The sequence below is a fragment of the Mus pahari genome, chromosome 3 (genome assembly GCF_900095145.1).
Source record: "Mus pahari chromosome 3, PAHARI_EIJ_v1.1, whole genome shotgun sequence".
Taxonomy (NCBI): domain Eukaryota; kingdom Metazoa; phylum Chordata; class Mammalia; order Rodentia; family Muridae; genus Mus; species Mus pahari.
The window spans coordinates 11,704,454-11,705,015 of NC_034592.1; positions in this window are offsets into that span (position 1 = coordinate 11,704,454).

A 562-nucleotide genomic window follows, 5' to 3' on the forward strand; every position below is an offset into this window, starting at 1 on the left:
GATGGTAACTTGACTCTCTTAAGGTGTGGATCACCAAATTTTAGAATCTAACTCTGCAGCTGTTTCATCCGTCCACTGTTCTCCCCTGTAAGGGTCACCACAGACTTACCTGCTCTGCCTCTGTTGGCTCCTGGAACCTACTACTGCTACAAGTCACACCTGTGTGTCAGGCAACTGCTCGCACCCTACTGGACACACATCACATGGACAGGAATGCCTGTCCTTTTTTATTTAGGACATTTACCTCTTACAAGTTTCCTGGTCTGCTTGGGGATGCCCACATTAGAATTCTTGTCACCAAGACAGCCTTCTCTCTCCTATCTCCACTCTTTCTTTCCACACGTTCTCAGCTTGCTCCCAGAGCTTGGTCTGTCTTTCTTGCCCTCTTTCTCTGCTCCCTGCTGCCTCCTTGCTAGCTCTGTCTCTCAGCTACCTTCTGAAGATTATTCTGTTTCTGACCATGGCTAAACACTTGCCTCTCCTCAACTGCCCCTAAGAGCTGCCTGACCTGTCTCTGGTCCCTCCTTGCTTGCTGGAGCCTGCTGTTGAGTCCTGCAGGCAG